The 21482-nt window shown below is 43.8% G+C and overlaps 1 protein-coding gene and 1 pseudogene across 3 annotated transcripts in view; both read right to left on the reverse strand.

The window, feature by feature from the left end:
* Positions 1 to 1368, reverse strand: part of FRRS1 (ferric chelate reductase 1) — a 50074-nt gene extending 48706 nt beyond the window's left edge. For 2 of the 3 annotated variants that reach the window (XM_058659498.1, XM_058659506.1), the window contains exon 1: positions 1113 to 1264. The gene's annotated coding sequence lies outside the window, so the exon portion shown is untranslated. Of the gene's footprint in view, positions 1 to 1112; positions 1265 to 1294 lie in introns of those variants that run through there. The other variant, XM_058659513.1, reaches the window with a different exon arrangement.
* Positions 1369 to 15148: 13780 nt separating this feature from the next.
* LOC101516575 (MKI67 FHA domain-interacting nucleolar phosphoprotein-like) lies at positions 15149 to 15726 on the reverse strand (annotated as a pseudogene).
* Positions 15727 to 21482: the final 5756 nt, after the last annotated feature.

Genomic DNA, 21482 nt, shown 5'->3' on the forward strand with positions numbered 1-21482 from the left:
TTCTTATAACTAGCAAACACACTTGAAAACCATATGCCGGAGCCCGGCCTGGTGGCCTAGCGGCTAAAGTCCTCGCCTTCAAAGCCCCGGGATCCCATATGGGCGCCGGTTCTAATCCCACCAGCTCCACTTCCCATCCACCTCCCTGCTTGTGGCCTGGGAAAGCAGTGGGGGACGGCCCAAAGCCTTGGGATGCTGCACCCGCGTGGGAGACCTGGAGGAAGTTCCTGGCTCCTGACTTCAGATCGGCGCAGCACCAACTGTTGCAGCTCACTTGGGGAGTGAATCATTGGAGGAAGATCTTCCTCTCTGTCTCTTCTCCTCTCTATATATCTGACTTTGTAATAAAAATAATAAATCTTAAAATATATATATACCTGCACTGTGATTTTTAACTATCAGGAAAATCTGACACTAAGTAAAAGCACAGGTATGACACAGAAGATACGGGTGGCCCGAAGAATGAACTCATGGATTTATTAAGTCATTGAGTAGAATTCACTCACTGAAGTCTACCTTTGCTTTCAAGAAACCAATAGACAACATTTAAACCCTCCACATCCATATGCTCCAATCACAATAGTCCAATCTTTGTTTTAATTTTTTTTAATATTCCAAGGGGGGGAAATCTATTTTAAAAAGCCGACTTCACAGACTGAAAATTCCCCTTTGCCCTTAAGGCAGTGTAAACAAGACATCATATATATATATATATATATATATATATATATATATATATATATACATACATATATATATATATTTACATATAAATGAATAAAAATTCAGGACAAAGGTTACATCTTGTTACCCAAGAGCCTTCCTGAAAATCTGATGGTACTGCAAGGCTGAGGTCGAGGGGCAGGAGTCAGAAAGAATCAAAATCCCTAGGTTTAAAAGTCGCTTTGAAAACAAGCCAGGCTCTAAGAAATCCACATACAGGTAATCATGTCACTTAGTCTGAATGTAAGAGTTCCCATCGTTTAAATTAAGAAAAAAAATACCAAATGGACTGCACTTTTCAGGATCGCAGATACCACTCCATTTATAACCACCCTTTGCTTGGGATGAAAGCGCCTTAGTCAAAGTCACGAGGCTTTTTATTAACGTACCTCGTTAGCGAGCACTGATTAGCTCAGTTCAAACTCCAGAGCAGGGCTGGTGAGGATTGCACGCACCAAGCGGCTCGGCCCAAGTCAGCACAGGAGCCAGCCCCGCTGTTCCCTCGCCCAAGGGGCTTCAGTTTTTCTATGATTTGCAAAGGTTTGACAGAAAGAAAACACGGGCCACTTACCTTGCGAAGCAAAGGCAGCCCCAGCCAACTTCCGGCTCTGCTACAACTCCTATCACATTTCAGCAGCTGGGTGGAGCCAGTTTACCCAATAACCAGAGGGAAGATTTCCCAAGCTAAGCTGCCAAACCTGATCTGCAAGCCTGGGGTACTAGTTTCAGAGCTCCGTTTCAGAGAATTGAGGATTCTGTTTTCGAAAATACTTTTTGCCTGCTAGTAATTGTTATACCAAGAAAATTACATTTTTAGACTTTAACCGCAAAACTAATTGAAAATACAAACCTGCTCTATAGAATTGGACACATTCGAAAAAACCGCTTGTATCTAGCTGGAGTTGACAAATTTAACAAATTAAACTATATGATACCCAGTTACGTTGGAATTTCATTCTGTGGTATGGATGTTGCTTTCTGCAATACTTACATTGCATCCTTATACTAAAATAAGTATATTATACTAAACATCCTAAAAAATATATACTAAATATAATACATGCTAATACTATAATACTTATACTGAAAATATTCATATTAAATGTAATTATACTTCTTCTAAGCATTTTTATGCTAAGTATAATTTATCATTTAACTGAAGCTGAAATTCAGCTTCTCCAGGATTTTATCTGGCAATCCGATGCATAAATAACAGTATTTAGCAAAATATTTCAGTTAACTCCAACAGGTATTAAATGATCAGACTTATGAATGATGTAATAGAAGGAATCCCCTTATTTTCCAAATTATATCCTGAAATGTAGGAGTTTTATGTTTGCTTCTTTTTAAGACTTTAATCTTTGTACGACACAAGGTTGTTTCGGCAGGGCTAGGACAAGACAGCCTGTCTGAAGACATGAAGCGCTGCACTTCAGGGCAAATAGGACAGCAGCTCACAGCACACCCCTCAGCAGGTGGGCACTGCCCACCAATCAATGCTGGCAAGCTCTGTAAGCTGCTCTTTCTACATGTCTTTGTAGGCATAGGACTTCCCTCTTTCTCTCTCCTTTTCTGCCTTCCTCTTCTCCCCTCCCCATTGTCCCAGTGTTTTACAATAACATAGTCCAGGTGCAACCACAACTCCAACGTTCTACTCTTGTGTGTGTCATGACATTAGAGGTTTAGGTAATGGTAGAGCCTCTAGTTATTGCTATATATATATATACATATATATATATATATATATGTATATATATATAAATAAAACAGTTTCTTGGGGGTCGTTCTTTTATTCAGGAGTAGAGCTATACACTGCATTCTTTGTTTCCCAGTTCTCATTTCCATTACACCATATAAGTGCATCTTATCTACTTTATATATGTTTTTGTTTTGTATTTTGGATGAAATTGTATTATATCAGAAAGAACACTAAGCAAGGTGGTCTCCAGTTGAGACCATGTTTTGCAAATAGTAGGATTGCATTCTTTTTAACGACTGAGTAGTACCCCAAAGAGTAGGTAAACCACAGTTTTTTTATCCATCCCTCTTTGTATGAGCATCTAGGTTGCTTCCATGTCTTTGCTATTGTGGATAGTGCTGCTATGAATATAGGAATGCAGGTTTTACTTCTTTTAGATAAATTCCCAGGAGTAGGATTGCTGGCTCATATAGTAGATACAGCAGATAAATTTTCAGTTGTCTGAGCACTCTCCCTACTGACTTTCAGAATGGCTGCTCAAGTCTACAATCCAACCACAGTGAAACAGGGCATATTTTACCCTATCTCCTTGCCAGCAGGTGTTATTAGAAAATTTTTGTATACAGGTCATTCTCTCTGCAGTTAAGTGGAACCTCAATGTGGTTTTTATTTGTATTCCCCTTATTGCTAGGGAACCTAAGCATTTTTTAATATGTCTATTAGAAACTTGGATTTGTGCTTTTAAAAAGCTGTCCATTAATTTCTTCTGTCCATTTGTTTACTGGTTTGCTTGTTTTGCAACCTATTTTAAAAGGAGAAAAAAGAAATAACTTTCACAGACACTTTCTCCTTAAACACTCATCACAATTAATATAAACCCCTCTAGAGAATGTTAAAAAAAAAAAGGCACTAAATAAAAGAGATCCAGACTTAGTCTCCATCCCAAAGCAGCTGGGAAGGTAGATACCTTTAAGCTATATCAAGTTAAATCCAGCACGGTAGCCAAGCAGCCAAAGTCCTTGTCTTACATATGCCAGGATTCCATATGGGCACAGGTTCATGTCCCAACTGTTCCACTTCCCTTCCGGCTCCCTGCCTGTAGCATAGAAGGGCAGCAGAGGATGGCCCAAAGCCATGGCATCCTGCACCCATGTGGGAGACCCAGAAGAAGCTTCTGGGTTTGGATTGGATCATCTGAGCTCAGCTCTGGCCATTGCAGCCACTTGGGGAAATGGACTATCGGTTTAATAAGCTAAATGTAAGGCTGGAAGTCTCCAATTTTAAAAGGCATAATTATGGGGCCCCAGCGGTAACCTAGTGGCTAAAGTCCTCGCCTTGCATAAGCTGATGAAGAAAGTGACTGGTAGAGGTAACCCTCTGGGAGGGACTGATAAGAGGGAAGGAAAGCTGGGGACTCAGAGGTTTGGAAGGGTAGTTCTAGATGGGGTCCAGCCTTTCCCATTCAGTTATTTCCATTGTCTTGTGCTACTTTCTTGGTGCTTTAGGATGCAAGAAAATGAACATTTATTTTATAGACTTTTAAATCATACTTTTGCCATCTAATGAAGACTTCCTTTTATAACTATAATTGCAGAAAGCTATTTTACCCTGAGAGGCTTTCAATAGCAGAAGTGAGGATCAGCTGATGTAGGGTTTTTTTTTAAGATTTATTTTATTTTTATTAGAAAGGTGGATAAACAGAGAGGAGGAGAGACAGAGAGGAAGATCTTCCATCCGATGATTCACTCCCCAAGTGACCACAACGGCTGGAGCTCAGTCAATCTGAAGCCAGGAGCCAGTAGCTTCTTCCAGGTCTCCCACAGCAGTACTGGGTCCCAAAGCTTTGGGCCATTCTTGACTGCTTTCCCAGGCCACAAGCAGGGAGTTGGATGGGAAACAGGACTGCTAGGATTAGAACCAGTGTCCATACGGGATCCCGGCACAAGCCAGGTGAGAACTTTAGCCACTAGGCTACCAGGCCAGGCCCACACTTGGATTCTTACTTTGAAATCACCCTACTGAACGCCATTCCCATGTCTTTCAATCAAAACTTGAATTTGCACAACTCTTAAAAATTTGCAGACATCTGAAAGATGCTTGTGATGGTAATACTTGTTAATATTTTATATGATAAATTGAAACAGTTAAAGTATATTCCCATAAGTGTATTTTTGCATGACAATAAATTTGCTAACTGCTAACATAACATTTTCTTACTGCTGTACTTATTTAACTTCAAAAGTACATATCTATTACTGGATTCTGATATTTTTTCCTAATTTTTATTTATTTTCATTTTGTTTGATTAGATTCTCTATTTTTTGGTTCACTCTTCAAATGTCTACAACAGCAAGAGCTACACCAAGACCAAAGCCAGGGGCCCAGAACTCACTCTGGGTCTATCCCATGCATGATGTGGATGCAAGTACTTGAGACATTACCCTCACCTCCCAGGGTACAATAACTAGAAGCTGGATAGCTGGTACTCTGAAATTAGATAAGGTCATTTCTAACAGCTTCTTGGTTATTGGACCTAATGTCACCCCTCCCAGGAGTTTGCGGTAGAGTAGGTTGGATCTTTCCTGCGGCTTTGGAATCCCATGTGGATGCAGGTTTGAGTCTCAGCTGCTCCATTTCCAATCCATCTCCCTGCTGGTATACCTGAAAAAGAAATGGAACATGACTCAGGTCCTTGGTTCCCTACACCAATGTGGGGAACCTGAAAGAAGCTTCTGGTCCCCGGCTTGGGACTGGTCTTGTTCCAGCCATTGCATATTTTTGGGATATGAACCAGTAGATGGACGATATCTCTGCTTCTCTTCTCTTCATAACTCTGCCTTTCAAACAGAAATAAATTAATCAAGAAAGAAAGGGAAGGAAGGAAGGAAGGAAGGAAGGAAGGAAGGAAGGAAGGAAGGAAGGAAGGAAGGAAAAAGAAAGAAAGAAAGATGGAAAGAAAGAAAGAAAAGAAAGAAAGGAAGAAAGAAAGATGGAAAGAAAGATGGAAGGAAAGAAGGAAAGAAGGAAACAGTACTGATCATTTCTGAGTTATTTCCCTTTTAAGACAGGGATAGAGGGCCCAACATTATGGGTCAGTGACTAAATCCTCACCTTGCAAGTGCCAGGATTCCCATATGGGTGTTAGTTCATGTCCAGGCTGCTCCACTTCCCATCCAGCTCCCTGCTTGTGGCCTGGGAAAGCAGCAGAGAAAGGCTCAAAGCTTTGGGACTCTGTGCCCACATGTGAGACCAGGAAGAAGCTCCTGGCTCCTGGCTTCAGATTAGTTGAGTTCCGGCCATTGCAGCCACTTTGACAGTGAGCCAACAAATGGAAGAACTTTCTCTCTGTCTCTCCTTCTCTCTGTAAATCTGCATTTCCAATAAAAATACATAATTTTTTTAAAAGGCAGGAACAGAACAAGAAGAAAACAACAGATGACTTGATAACAGGTTGCTTCGTGTACTTCTTTTGTACAACAATTGGATTATTATCAGGCCACTGAAACGGGCCCATTTTGGAAATGTATTCTCACTCTGATCCTAATTTTTCAGGATGTAAGATAAATAGCGTGGTTTTGACATGACAACTGAAATCCAGTCCACAGCAATACCTCCAATAATTTTTATTTGGCAGTATCATTGTATAGGTTTTTACGTATCTCCCTAATGCCTAGCTTAGCATAAGATAGTCAATTCTCACATCTACGCCTGCATTCAGTCTGTTGTGATATCACACATCATACAACTGAAGGAAAACTCCAATGTGTACTAGTGGGAGAATGAGAATGAATAGGGTAAATATAGGAAGAACAATAACTGCCTTCTGTTTAGCTGCCACTTGTCCAAGCCTTGTATGTATTACCCCGAGTTGCACAATGATTGCAGATGAAAGGTTATTATGGATATTCTACAGCTAGCCAAGAATGTTAAGGTATCTGCCTGGTGAAGTAAATTGTCCAGAACCAAGCAGAAAAATTGCAGTAAGGTTTCTAAGGTAGAACACTACTCTGCCCCACTGTCAAGTCTGAATGAGGACTAATGATCCAGATTGATAAGCTTTATTATTATATGCAGCATTTCATAAAAGATTACACTCAAACAGAGAGTGCCCAGTTGCTGAGGGCCAGCCTCAACCCAATAAATCTGAAATCACCATCTAAAATGAACTCCTCACTGAGCCTGTAATTATGTGCATATCATTCCAGAGTGACATTGCTCTCTCAGTCTCCACTGCAATCACCCTGGGTTATGTCCTCACTGCCTCTGACATCTCAACTGGACCGTGGTCATTATCTACTAAGTGCCTCCAGCTTCTCGTCAGCCTCATTAGCCATCCAGTATCCCGCCATGTTAATATCCCTAAAAGACAATGCACATTACTCAATCCTCCTACTCCAAAAACATCTCTCCTCACCTGCTTAATACCATGGAGTGAATGAATGTGCAGATTCCATAGACAGGAACATGAAACAGCCTATACAAATGGCATTGCTTGCACATAAATATTTAACAAATTATATTTAAAAGCAAAACAAGTTATGGTAATGTTATAAATGCAATTTACTTTCTCCTCAGTGCAAGAAAAAAATTCTTTAAGGTAAATTTTTTTTTAAGATTTATTATTTTTATTACAAAGTCAGATATACAGAGAGGAGGAGAGACAGAGAGGAAGATCTTCCGTCCAATGATTCACTCCCCAAGTGAGCCGCAATGGGCCGTGCTGCACCGATCCGAAGCCGGGAACCTGGAACCTCCTCCAGGTCTCCCACGCAGGTGCAGGGTCCCAGTGCATTGGGCGGTCCCCGACCACTTTCCCAGGCCACAAGCAGGGAGCTGGATGGTAAGTGGAGCTGCCGGGATTAGAAGCGGTTCCCATATGGGATCCCGGGGCGTTCAAGGCGAGGACTTTAGCCACTAGGCCACGCCGCCGGGCCCAAGGTAAATATTGTGGTTTAAGTGGGGAAGTCCTTGGGACACCTGCATCCATATCAAAGTTCTGGTTCCAGTTCCAGGTCTTCTGCCTCTGAGCCAGCGTCCCACAAATGTGCCTTGGATGCAGTAAACTGCTGTCCAAGTACTTGGGCGCTCAACAGCCCCACAGACAGATCTAGATGGAGTGTCAGGCTCCTGGCTGCAGTCTGACACAGCCCTGGTTGTTGCAGGCAGTGGAGAAGATAAAAAGCAGATAGAAGAACAGTCTTCCATCTCTTTTCTCTGTCTCACCTTCTGTCAGCTTGCCTTTCAAATAACTAAACTTTTCAAAGATAATAATAAAAAGTTTCCAAAACTACTCATAGACTTGGGTTAACTTTGTTCACAAAATCTATGCTGTATATCTTCTCTGACAACAAACTGTTCTTCTCCATATTTTTCTTACCTACCAGTTAAAGATTACTTCATTTTACACTCCTCTTAGACACACTTAACCCTTCAGTTCCTCAACATTAAGTGACTTCCATCTGAGTTAATGTTTACTTTGTGTTATGTTCTCTTAGACAGAGCCTACTCCTATAACTCCCCAACATATGAATTCCCTATGAGAACAGATCCTGCAATTCACTCCAGTCCTGCCTAGAACTATGTCTTCAAAACAGCAGCTAACATTTTTACCAAAACTCAGTTTTAATTATCTAAATAAAATTAATCATTTCAAAACTTTTTACTATTTTTTATATAAAATTACCTGGAGATGACCCGAAATCATAGAAGTCCACTCCAACATAAATGCATAGATGCGAACTCTTTAGTAGGCTAGGACATTGCCTTTTATTACTCTTTTAAGTGGATATTTATTGCTGCAAAACATAAGCATTCCTGATCTTGCTAATGAATACCAAAAGCCCTCCTTTTCCCAATTATGATAGCAGAAAAAATAAAAATCACCAAGTATTTGCCAGGTTGTGGCAAGAACTTTTTGTGTAAGTTTGTTATTGAACAGATGACTCTGGGTCTGAATGGAATGAAGCATTTTGCTTTAATTTAGTCATTTATTTTTAGCATTTTGCTTTTAAAGAAAACTGCTCCAGATAGGGGGCCAGTTCCAAGGCCCAGCAGACTAATCCTCCACTTTGTGGTACCACCATTCCATATGTGCACCAGTTCATGTCATGGCTGTTCTACGTCCAATCCAAGTCTCTGCTTACAGTCTGGGAAAGCAGTAGAGGATGGCTCAAGTTTTGGGACCCAGCACCCACATGGGAGACCCAGAAGAGGCTCCTGACTTCTGACTTTGGATCAGCTGAGCTCTGGCTGTTGGGGAGTGAATCAGCAGATGGAAATGCTTGTCTATCACTCTTTCTCTCTGTAAATCTGCCTTTCAAATAAAAATAAATTAATCACTTAAAAGAAAACTGCTACCAGGGGTCTCAGGATGGGGCCTCTCATGCCCGGATTCCTGACGCCAGCCACCACATGCACGTGGTGAGCTGTCCCTGGGTGGCCTGCGGGCCATTTGGTGCTAGACTCTGCCTGCTGGCCACCCAGCTGGGAGCTCTGGGATTTTGGTTCTTTGAATCGCTGCTTAGGTAGCTCTAGGTTGAACCCACTGAGCTTCTGGGATGTGAACCAATCCTAAAGATTCCCAATGACAGTAACTCTTCCTTTGAAGAACTTGTAATCACTGAACAATGCTGACCACCGAACACCAGTCCATGCAAAGGCTAGGACTCGGGGCTTGTCCAGCAGCAACATACACTATTACCTTACATGATGATGGATCAAGAGACGTGTCACAGTAGGCAGGGCCATGACATTAACTAGCACTCGAGAACCATATCCAGGGGTAGATTATTTGGGGAATGTGTGGGCCAATCCCTGTGGAAATTCTAGCCCCACTGGTTAGCTCAAGAGTTGGGGTGGTGATGGACTAATCTAGGTGTGACCAAGGAGTTTGCCATTAATCACAGGTAAAGGAACCCATGACAGTCTGGACTGGTCAAGGCAGCAGCACCCGAATGTGCATCCTGAATAGGGTGTGGGGTGAGCCGGGCTGCAACGTTCACCAGCTCATACACGGCCAAATGGAAGGCCAGACTTCGCCGGACACTAGCCTAAAACCCAATAGCATGTATGAGAACTGGGTCGGGAAGTGGATCAAGTGGAGGAACTTGGGAAACTCCCCTGGCCAGTCATAGCTCCCGCTGGTGAACATGTGGTCCAGACCTGGGGGTCGGACAAGCTGGGCAAAGTAGCTCCAACAGCTGGCTAATGTGTCAATTGGTGATGGAACGTGGTGGACTGGGCAGGACTGAGCAAACCTTAGCCCACAAGCAAAATTAGAAATCAGGATGGAGCACAGGTCATGCCAACCTAGGCTCTTGCACCTACTGGTCTGCATGAGTCAGGAACAAAAAGCCACAGTGTCTAAGGCAGAGGTCGTGACAGGTGAGGGGCTGAGTTAAGCTGAGTCAGAGCAACCAATGGCATGTGCATGATCCACAACTGGGAACAGGCCCGGTTGGGAGCTAAGGGGACACCCTAGCTGAGTTGAGGTTCCCACCAAGGAACGCAGGGGCTGGAATGGGGGCTGCATTCTGATCAGGAAACAGTTGTAGTCTCCCTTGGCACAAGCGTGGGCTGGGACTGATGATGTGCCAAACCGGGCTAGACTCCAACACCATCTGGTGCTCTGGAGGACCAGGGTAGATGTGGGATGGACTAAGCTAGGGTCTCAGCGTCTACTGAGCCATGTGTGAGCTGTATGTGGGTATGGACGAGCCGTGGCTGGGCTGAAACATCTAACAGCAAGAACCAGTTTGGATTGAAGGCCAGTCAGGAAGAGCCACTGTTCCTGCTAGGACAGGAGGTGAACTGAGTAGGGCTGGCTCATGGACCCTCTGATATGCACGATATCTGACATTGGGAGAGGTTCTGATGGAGGAGCCTGGGCAACTCCTCTGGCAGGACACAAACCCTGCAGGTAAGCACAAGAAACATGATAAGGAGACAGCCCAGAATAGGCCATGGAAAGTGTCCCACTGGCATACATTTGGCATGGGTTGGTGGCATACCAGGCTGAATCAGTTCACGTCATCCACTGGCAAATCTGAGCACCAGAACAGAGTGTGGGTCAGGTCAGATTCGGTCGTGACACAAACCAGTGCACAATACGAAATGCCAAGGTGAGGTTGCCTGTGTCAGATGTGACCACAGCGCCCAACCTGCACACGTGAGAACCAGGAAGGGAGGGGCGGAGCCGGCGGGGGAATAAGGTGTGATTCCCTTGCTGGACAGCTACTCCCACTGGAGAGTGTGAGCTAGGATGGGGGTAGACCAGACTGGGCAGGGCTACAACACCTGTGGGCCTCATGTGGACTAGATCAGGAAAAGCCAGGCTGGGCTGACTGTTCTGGTGCAAGCAAAAATTAGAGTAGGTTAGGGCTGTTTGGGCTTAGCCACAGCATCAGCTGGCAGAAGCTGGCACTGGGGGCTAGTTCTGTCAAGCTAAACCACAGAACCACCTGGAGAGTGCATAATCTGGAAGTGGGAAAGGCCTGGGAGGGAAATAGTGGGCTCCTCCCTCTTGGGTTACCACTCCCACGGGAGAGCACGAAAACTAGGAGAGGGGCTGGGGTGGCTAGACAGACACCCAACAACATCTGTAAAGGCTGGATAGTGGAACTGGTTAGATGGAACTAAACTTTAATACTCATTGACATGTACGAGAGCCAAATGGGATGTGGGACAGACTGCACTAGTCCGCTACACATACTGGCAAATCAGGGTAGGGGGCAGGCCTGGTGGGGGTTATTGTGGGTCACTCCAACTAGGCTGCAGCTCCCACTGATCTATGTGATGGTCGAGTGTGTGCTAGGCAGAACCAGGCTGGACTGCAACACCCATTGGTTCCAGTGGATGTTGGGAGTGAAAACAGAACCAGCCCAGCAATTGCAACCACCAGCTGATTGGGGCGATGGACTGTGCCAGGCCCTGTACTCACTAGTACATACAAGAATCTGGTCTGGGAACACCTCAAAGTTTTTTGGGGATCTCCCCAATCGAAATGGTGGACTCAGAACCCTAACCAAGAAAAGACAGAAGACAGAACAAATCAATCAACCACCTCAGCTATATGTTGGCAGGGAAATACTGGGCAAACGTAGACTCTATGATGGACTATGTCGATCAGTGGATTCTTCAACGACCTCATTGTGCTTGGAGTGGCAAGACTGGCAGCGATTCATAGCTGGTGAACCATCAAAATCACTTGAGCAAGAACCTCAGAGCATGCCCCACACCCGGGACTTGGGGAGGGTAGGAAACTGGATGGGGCTTCTCCCTCAATATCCCCCTTTACCTCAGATACATGAAGGAAACAATATGGAAATAATAGTCTTACCCACTTTCCTATAGCCCTTGAACCTTTTTACCGTAATTAACTATGTAAAGATTGTCAAAAATAAAATAAAAGAAAAAGAAAACTGGTACCAAGAGGTGAAAGATCTAGAACACTAACCCTTCCAAATAAAGAACAGCACTGTTTCAAGTTAACAGGCACACTCGTTTGTTTAAGATGAGTGCAAAGGGCAAAGAAGTATAATGAAAAGAGTATTAGTTCATCCATAACAAATCCCCTATCTGTTTTTATTACCTCCAGGGTAAAGACGATGGGTTACAACCAGAACTGTATGTTCTCTAAATCTTCATGCCAAATTCTGAATTCAGGTTTCTGATGGCAAGTAGAGAGAGGCAGCAAGCCAGCAAAATACCAGTCTTTCAAAAATGAAGACACTGTCAAATAAGTTATCATAATCATTTCAAAAATATTTTGTCAGGCACTCACTATGTAGTAGATAACTGTGCTAAGCAGTGACCCACACTTGTACAAAGAGACTCTACATCTTCTCTAACGTATTGATTTCCTACGTGGATGAGGGGCAGATGGAATGATAAATGCATATACTTGTAGCTAGGTAATTTTTCTTTAACATAGATCAGGTATTCCTTACCATTTGAACTTTTCTCCTTTTTTAAAAGATCTATATATAGATATAGATAGATACAGATATAGATAGATACAGATATAGTTTTTTTTTACTTGAAAGTCAAAGTTACACAAAGATGGGGCCCAGCGCAATAGCCTAACAGCTAAAATCCTCGCCTTGCATGTGCCAGGATCCCATATGGGTGCCGGTTCTAATCCCAGAGGCCCTACTTCCCATCCCGCTCCCTGCTTGTGGCCTTGGAAAGCAGTTGAGGACAGCCCAAGGCATTGGAACCCTACACCCATGTGGGAGACCAGGATGAAGGTCCTGGCTCCTGGCTCCTGGCTTCAGACTGGCACAGCACCGACCGTTGCAGCCACTTGGGGAGTGAACCAATGGACAGAAAATCTTCCTCCTCTGTCTCTCCTTCTCTCTGTATATCTGACTTTGCAATAAAAAATAAATTTTTTTTTAAAAAGTGAAATTTACAGAAAGATAGAGGCAAGGACTAAGAGAGATATTCCTTCTCTGATGCGACTCCCCAAATGACCGCAATGGCCAGAGCCAGCATGATCTGAAGCTGGGAGTCGGAGCGTCTTCAGGGTCTCCCATATGGGCTCAGTGTCCCAAGGACTTGGGCCATCCTCTGCACTTCTCCTAGGCCACCATCAGAAATGACTGGAAGTGGAGTAGCCAGTACTGAAACTGCACCCACATGGTATTGCTGGCATCGCAGGAAGGAGATTGTCATACTATACCACCACACCTGCCCTAGGTAGTGTTTATTGCTTGCAAGCATCTGATGTAAGTATATTCTTCATCCAATACCCAACTTTGTATGTTTTATAAAGATGAGTTAGGCCTGTGTTGCATAGCACATACACTCACGCAGTTTCAATTATCACCTTGATGTTCATAAATATTCAACATAATTATCACTTTCACACTTCATTTATTAATCAATTGAAGAACAGGCTGAGGCAAATTGCACCAAAGGTAAAGAAAATGTAGTATGGATATGGACACAGAGGTCAAGACGGCCATAAAGTGAGGAATAAAGTCAGAAACTGAAAGAGGTAAGGTACGTTCTATCCTGGAGTCTGCAAGGAATGTGGCTCTGCAGCAACTTGGTTTTGCCTCATTGATACTGAGTATGGACTTGAGGCCTCTAGAATTTGAGAATTTAACTGCTGTTGTGTTGGCCATTAGGTCTACAGCAATTTCCTATGACAATCATAGAAAAGTAATCAATTCCCCTTTCTAATATCTAGTCATCAATCAGGATCCTCATTCTCTAGGACACTCACACTAAAGACTAGAGATGATTTTCAACTTTTTGGATCTGTCATTTCTTTTAAACTATTCTGAAGATTGATTTATTGGAAAGGCAGATTTACAGAGAGATAGAAAGATCTTCCATCGCTGATTCATTCCCAAGTGGTCGCCACAGCTGGAGCTGAGTTGATCCAAAGCAGGAGCAGGAGCTTCTTCTGGGTCCCCCATACGGTTGCAGGGTCCCAAGGCTGGCCACAATCGGGAAGAGGGATGGGAAGTAGAGCAGCCAGGACTCAAACCAATGCCCATATAGGATCCTGGCACATGCAAGGTAAAGATTTATTCACTAGGCTACACCACCAGTACCACCAACCACCAGACCCACCAGAACTACTCTTTTTTTTTTTATTGGAAAGGCAGATACACAGAGATGAGGAGAGACAGAGAGAAATATCTTCCATCCGAAGATTCACTCCCCAAGTGACCAGTGCTGCGTAGATCTGAAGCCAGAAGCCAGGAGCTTCTTCCGGGTCTCCCAAGCAGGTGCAGGGTCCCAAGACTTTGGGCTGTCCTCGACTGCTTTCCCAGGCCACAAGCAGGGAGCTGGATGGGAAGCAGAACTGCCGGGATCAGAACTAGTGCCAATATAGGATCCTGGCGCGTTCAAGGCAAGGACTTTCGCTGCTAGGCCACCGCACCAGGCCCACCAGAACTATTCTAAGAGAGTCACTTTCACAGTGGCTGAACTGCTTGGATGCCTACATCTCTTCCGGGAGGGCCTGGGTGAATCCTAGCTCCACTTGCCATTTGCTTTCTGCTAATGCAAACCCTGGAAGGCAGCAGGTGGTATCTCAAGCAGTCAGGGCCTGCTGTTCACATAGGAGACCTCACCGAGTTCCTTCTCCTAGCTTTGGTCTGGCCTAGCCCCAGCTACTATGGAGAGCAAGCTTGTGGATAGAAAACCTATGCCTTTCAAGACATAACAACCATGTGGATGATCTAGGAAGAGGGTGGTGACATGAAAGCTGCAGTTTTGGTGCTTAAAGCCACGGGAAACCCCTTTTATGTAGTGATCCCTTTTATGTAGGGAGTCACTATGGCGAGCCATGAAAGGTGTAGAAAGCCAGAGAGCACAAAGCTGGCTACCCTCCTTGTGTTTGAGCCAGGGTGACCAGCCAGAACCAGTTTGCTGACTGACACAGTCCAACAGCAGACTTTCCTCTGCAGTCTCTTGGCCATGGTTGCTGTCGCTCTACCAGTCAAACAAAGAGCCATAAGCCCAGCAGATATATTGCACACAGTGCACACAGAACCACGGAGCGCCTTTTCTTCCCCTCTTCTGAACGTGCAAGTGTTTGAGTCTCATATTTCTTCCTTTACACAGATACGAGCCACCTGAGAACTGTCTTCCCAGCAGTGTTAGAAGCAGCACAAGTCTTTTTGTTTCTTTTTACCCATGCCAGTTTTCTTCTTTTTCTTCTTAATTGAAGCCTGCAAATAAATTTTTAAACTTTTAGCAATCTGCACATTAATCAGCCATAGTCATCTTGGATGCATTTTCTGATTCTTTCTCTATTATCAATAAAAGGAAATCATAATCAATTCCTCTTTTAGCTATTTGCTTCCTCAGTAGCCTTTTTTCCTTTGTGGATCACTCCTCCATCCACAGCTTTTGGACGAGTGTCCGATTCTAGTTGTACCACTTCACTGCTGGAAAACATGGCTTAGGAAACGCAACATTCCAGTTCATAAAAATCTCCAGATGTATTTTTTCAGGTGGCATAAAATGACACACCAAGAGCCTTTCCCCAAACAGGTAGTTGTTCATTGTCTCAGCCACTATCTTGGAGACATCCTCAGACTCCACAAAGACCTGTTGTTTCCAATCTGTTTGCTTCTGGACAGTCAGAACTTTGCAACAGTATCAAACTGGGAGAGATACTCCTGAATCTGGCCCACATAGATGACTGCAGAAATAAAACATTCTTGCTTTTGTTTTTTTTTTTTCTGGTTTTTTTTTTTTTTTTTTTTTTTTGCTGGGTAGCACACTTGGCGCATCTGTGCCACCTCTTTCTGAAACTGTGTGTCCTCCTGTGGGTTCAGAGATAGAATGGATTAGATCTGTCATACTCTATAGCTAACACTTGGTCAACTTGGAATAGTCAATGGTTTTTCAATAGAACATAAAATCCATGGAAAAAATACTCAAAAGACGGGCCCGGCAACGTGGGCTAGCAGCTAAAGTCCTCGCCTTAAACGCGACGGGATCCCATATGGGCACTGGTTCTAATCCCGGCAGCTCCACTTCCCATCCAGCTCCCCTCTTGTGGCCTGGGAAAGCAGTCGAGGACGGCCCAATGCATTGGGACCCTGCACCCATGTGGGAGACCTGCACTTGTTAACTTGGCTCCTGGCTTCAGATCAGCACAACAGCCATTGTGGTCACTTGGGGAGTGGATCATGGGACAGAAGATCTTCCTCTCTGTCTCTCCTCCTCTCTATATCTGACTTTGAAATAAAACAAATCTTAAAAAAAATTTGAGAAAAAAATACTCAAAAGAATTCAAAGCAGGGTCTCTAGGAAACAGCTGTATTCCCATATTCATCCTAGCATTACTCACAATAGTTAAAGCACAGAAGCAACCCAAGTGTCCATCAACAGATAACGGGATAGGCAAAAAATTATCTGAGCATAAAATGGATTATTATTTTGCCTTATAAAGCAAGGAAATTCTTTTAAATATGCTTTATCTTTATTAAGATTCGCTTATTAATTCAAATGCAGATAACAGAAAGGGAGGAAGAGAAAGGGAGAGAGAGCTCTTCCCTCCACTGATCCACTCCCCAAACGACTGTAACAGCCAGTTCTGGGCCAGGCTGAAACACAAGTCACGAAGGCAGGGACCCAAGTATGACATTTTTACACATAATATAAGTATACAATGTGTAATGATAAGATCAGGATAACTAATATAACCATAACCTCATACATGTATTACTTCTTTGTGTTGGGGAATCTCAAAGTCCACTTTACTGGGTTAAAACATTCAGTTAAGGCTTGGTAATCATAGTTATTATATTATGAAACATTGCATTGTGAAACTTTAGCAGTTATTCTTCCTATCAGACTGCATCTTTGCACTTGTTAACCATCCTCTCTGTCCCAGTTCCTAATCATCAGAGAGGAGGTTCTGCCATTTGCTGCAATACGCATAAGATTTAAGAACATTATGCCAAGAGATATAAGCCACCCACAGAAGGATAGATACTGAATGAGACGTCAAAAATCATAGAGACATAAAATAGAACGGGTGGTTGCCAAGGGATAGGGGGAGGAGGAAGCACTGTTTAGTGTATACAGTTTCAATTTTCCAAGATGAAAAGAGTTAAAGATGGCAGTGACGGTTATACACCATCATGACTGCATTTCACCATCCTCATTTGTATTCTTAAAAATGGTTAAAATGGCAAGTTTTATCTTACAGCAATTTTCCAAATTACTTGCTAGTGTTGAGGTACAACAGGTTAAGCCACTGTTGTGACTCTAGCATCCCATATCTCTACCTATTCTAGTCCTGGCTGCTTTATTTCCAATCCAGCTCACAGCTATTACACCTGGGAAAGCACCGGAAGCTGACCTGAGTGCCTGGACCTGTGCTACTCCCATGGGACACCCAGATGGAGTTCCAGGCTCCTGGTTTTAGCCTGGGTCAGCCTTGGGCATTGTAACCGTTTGGAGAATGAACCAGCAGATAGAAGATCTCTCTCTTCTTTACCTCTATTATGAAACTCTGCCTTTCAAATAAATGCATCATGGGTGCTAAGGTTTGAATGCATCCCTCAAAATTCACATGTCGGAAAATTGATCCCCTAGGCAGCAGTGTTGAGAGCTGATACCTTTACAAGTGTTTAGGTCTTGGAAATGCTACTCTCAAGTATGGATTACAGCTGCCATTTCAGAGTCAGGAAGTCATCATGAGAGTAAAGACGAAGAATTCAGCCCCCTTTCCCCTTTTATTCTCTCAGCCTCTTCTCATGCACACTTGGACACATGCATCTGGTATGTAATGCTTTCTATGCATTATGACATACAGCAAAAAGACCCTCACAAATATGGTCCCTGAGTGCTGGCTGTCCACTCTAAGTTCCTTTACATTGCCTTCCTCATGCAAGTCCAGCAGCTAATTGAGCACATGTGCTTGCAACATGGAAGTGACACCACCACAAATACGTCGTGCAATTGTGGAAGGGATACCACATCGCCCCTCTCACTGGCCAGTCCCAGTCCCTCCTGCTCCCAAGATGCAGGGATTACACAGGTATGTATGCATACCAGGTGATGGGGATAACTGGGGACCATTTTAGGATATCTCTGTCTCAAATTGGTCAAAATCTCATCGGGTATCAGCTACACAACTTTTGTACTGCTTCAGTATAGCATAACATAAGAGGAGATAAAAGAGGGCCCGGCACGGTGGCCTTGGGGCTAAAGTCCTTGCCTTGAACGTGCCAGGATCCCATATGGGTGCCGGTTCTAATCCTGGCAGCTCCACATCCCATTCAGCTCCCTGCTTGTGACCTGGGAAAGCAGTCAAGGATGGCCAAAAGTCTTGGGACCCTGCACCTGCTTTGGAGACCTGAAGGAAGTTCCTGGCTTCTGACTTCAGATTGGCACAGCACCTGCGGTTGCAGTCACTTGGAGTGTGAATCATCGGACAGAAGATCTTTCTCTCTGTCTCTCCTCCTCTCTGTATATCTGACTTTGCAATAAAAATAAATAAATCTTAAAGATATATATATATATATATACACACACAAACACACACACACACACACACGGTGGGAAGCAGCAAAGCTCTTTGCTAAATTATTTTAATTACTAGGAATGGATCATTAGATAAAATGATGTGAGTGACTTTGAAATAGCCCTTGAAAGTGACTCCACATCCTGGAATTGTTGGCAGAAGTCCTCAAAGTAATAGAGGGAAAGCCTTCCTTCTCTTTTACTGCCTTCGGGGTTGGGAATATAACAGGCCTTTTCCCCCGACCTTCATAATGTTTGGAATAGTTTGAGTTGTTCAGAAAAGTTGATGACCAGTTCATTCTTTTCCTTGGTTTAAACCTAAGCAAATCCAGCATAATCAAGGAATATCCGTCATAGTTTCAATTTGCGACTTCACTGTGAACTTTCCTTAAGATGCATTTCTGTACAAATGCCCCTGTCCTCAGCCAAGCATGTGATCTGGCTGTTAAAGCTGCATCCGGAAGAGTAGCGGTTCCTGGCAGAACAGGGACAGGAGATGAAACCAAAGAACATTTTCCCAGGATCCTCCACGTGCAATGGTCTTCTTCATTTTGTCTCTTAGAGTCACACTGCACACCTGTTGTCGCACTGGCAACAGCTTATGCACGTCTTCAGCAATGTTCAGCTTTTGCTGCCAGTGCAGTACCTTAAACTCCTGAATGTGTCTCCCAGGAGTGAGCACAGAAATTGAGATGGGGCCATTTAGCTTACTGGTTGATGCCTGTGCCCCATATCCAAATGCCCTGGTTCAATTCCCAGCCCTGCCTGCCAATTCCAGCTTCCTATCAATTCAGTCTGAGGAAAGCAGATATGGTGGCTCAAGGAGTTAGGTCTCTTCCAGCACCCTCCTGGGAGACCCAGACTAAGTTCCTAGCAGCAGGTTTTGCCCAGTCCTGGCCATTGTGGACATTTGGGTGGTGAACTAATGGGAGCTCTATCTGTCTGCCATTCAAATATTATTTTCTTGAATCATCAGCAAGCCAGTTTAATACTTTATGTCAAATCATCATATTACTACCACACTCCTCATAATTTTTAAAAAACAATGCAGCTTTTTTTTTAATTCTTTAAATTCTGACCTAGAACCAGCTTTAAAAGGAAACACCAAGTTTGAATTTAATAACTACAGATGTCCACATGGGGGCAGTAGATGCCAGGAAATTCTATGTGTTAGCAGCAACAGCAGAGAAAAGCAAGTTCAGCTTTCTTTGTGGCATCATTTCCTTCCCTTTCCATCAGATTGTAAAAGGGAGGGTCAGGGAAACTAGTCCCTCTATTTCTACCTACTCACTCCCAAAGCACTACCCATAAAGCACCACCACTAAAGAATCAAGATGCAGCTGGTTTCCCAAATTCTTCCCACAACTTCTACATCAGTGGCAAGGATCTTGTACTATGGAGAGCAAGGCTCTCTGAAATAGGTAAGACTTTTCCCAAATATCAAAATAAAACAAAAAAACAAAAAAACCTCTCCCTCACTCCATCATTGTCACCTTACCTTTGAAGTCATAAATCTTGAACATAAAAAAGGATAAATCTTGAACATGAAGAACAAAGTTTTTAAGGGAGTAAATCACATTCACATAACTTTATTACAACATATGATTAGGTCTGTTCTATTTTACTATGTAATAGAGTTATTCATGTCTTCTTGTGCTAATTTACAAATCAGCTATTATATACCTGTGTGTATTAAAAGAAAATGATGGGATACCCATTGGGTTTGATTCTGTCTGGTCCTTGCAACTGCTGAGAATCTTGGGACACATCCTCCTGGGATGATTGTGCTACATCTGTAGGGAACTAAAGCTGGCTTGACAGTTTCTTTGCGGGAAGAGACTCTATTCTCTGACTGTTAGAGTTAGGAAACGTCAGTGTTAAGGATTCAGGGTGTGCAGTCAGTCAGTGAGTGTTTGAACTCAAGTCACCACAAGGAAGGGAACCATGCTCAGCTCTGAGTCCCAGAGCCAGAAAGAGGGAAACGGCAAATATGTGATGGGATGTGGCTATACAGGCAACTGGAGGCAAACATACACCCAAGAGCCATCACCACATACTATTTCAAAAATTTAGTTACTGAACCCTAATGTGTAAGCACCCAGGCTTATGGCGACAGCCCGTGAAGCAGCTGACTGTGGCCTCAAAACTTAGTAAGCTGTCCTGGTGGATCTGATAGGTCCAAGTGCTGAGACAAGAAATTAAGAGAGCAGTGAGTCCAGAGTTCTGCCCAGCGGGAAGAAAACTCTGCTCAGTAAGCATGACAATGGGAAAGTAAGATTGCTTCATCTCAGAAATCAGCCGCTGGGGCAGGCGTCCAGCCTAGCTGTGGGGGCGGTGATGACACCTGCATGCCACAGTGGAGGGCCTGGGTTGCGTACCTGGCTCCAGCTCCTGACTCCAGCTTCCTGCTCATCTGTGGCCCAGGAAGCAGTAAGTGATGGTTCAAGTGCTTGGGCCCCTGCCACTCACCAGGCTGAAATTCCGTCTCTCAGCTTCAGTTTGACCCAGTCCCAATCCGTGTGGACATTTGGAGAGTACACTAGAGGATGGGCACGCTCTCTTTCTCTCCACCCTCTCTCTCCCTCTCTCCCTCTTTGTCTCTCAAACAAGTTATTTTTTTAATCAGCTGGAACTAGTGCTCCAATAACCATGGCAGCCTTGATGAAGGGGAGGGAAAACACTAGAAACTGAGGACGGACATCCCCAGGGCAAACTTGGCAACGGGAGCGAGTCAAGTACCAGTACCAGCATCAGTACTGTTCCTCAGTGCTGACAGTAACTGCCCAGGAGTCCTGGCCAAACCAAAAGGGGACTTCATTAGAAATGAGCAGAATGCTCAATACAGGTGTGTAGATGTTACTATTTTGTGTTTTATAGCAGAAATAGCAATTATTTCCAATTCAAACTGTAAAAGTATTCATGTCAAGTATGTTTTGCTAAACGCTAGTTTGAAAAGAGGGTGTCACGTCTAAAAATAACTGAGCCAACACAGCATCGTTCCACACCCCTGAGAGGCCTCCATCCATCTGATGCAGCTGTCCACTGCAGGCTGCCAGCA

Source organism: Ochotona princeps, chromosome 2 (genome assembly GCF_030435755.1).
Source record: "Ochotona princeps isolate mOchPri1 chromosome 2, mOchPri1.hap1, whole genome shotgun sequence".
NCBI lineage: Eukaryota > Metazoa > Chordata > Mammalia > Lagomorpha > Ochotonidae > Ochotona > Ochotona princeps.